This window comes from Olea europaea, chromosome 6 (genome assembly GCF_002742605.1).
Source record: "Olea europaea var. sylvestris chromosome 6, O_europaea_v1, whole genome shotgun sequence".
Lineage (NCBI taxonomy): Eukaryota > Viridiplantae > Streptophyta > Magnoliopsida > Lamiales > Oleaceae > Olea > Olea europaea.
This window is the reverse complement of record NC_036242.1, coordinates 19,205,496-19,205,967: the sequence shown is the minus strand read 5'-3', so window position 1 is coordinate 19,205,967 and position 472 is coordinate 19,205,496.

Genomic DNA, 472 nt, shown 5'->3' with positions numbered 1-472 from the left:
ACTCACTTTCATAGTACATGAGTAATTAAATCAATTATAAATTGAACTCTACTTATTACTTAAGGTGAAAATAAGTACGAGTTCTCCAAATATTTTTAAATAGTACATGAGTAAATAAATCAATTTTAAATTGAAACTCTACTTATTACTTAAGGTGAAAATAAGTACGAGTTCTCCTAATATTAAAAAAAGAAAAAAAAAAAAAAAGGCCGACTTGGCCAACCGCCCTCATACTATGATCATAGTATGAACAGTTTTTTGAAATTGTCAACATAATGGAATCGTATGAAATATGTCATGGTTACAGGAATCCATCCATTGCGTATAGGCTTTAAGGGTATCGTAGCAAAACTGTCGAGGTGAAGTCGGGACCTAAAAGATTGAATGGAACAATATATAGACAAGTAAATCCCTTATGAATTCCACGGTACTCCTTTACTTTCACTTTAATTCCTAAATTAAGAATTAATCT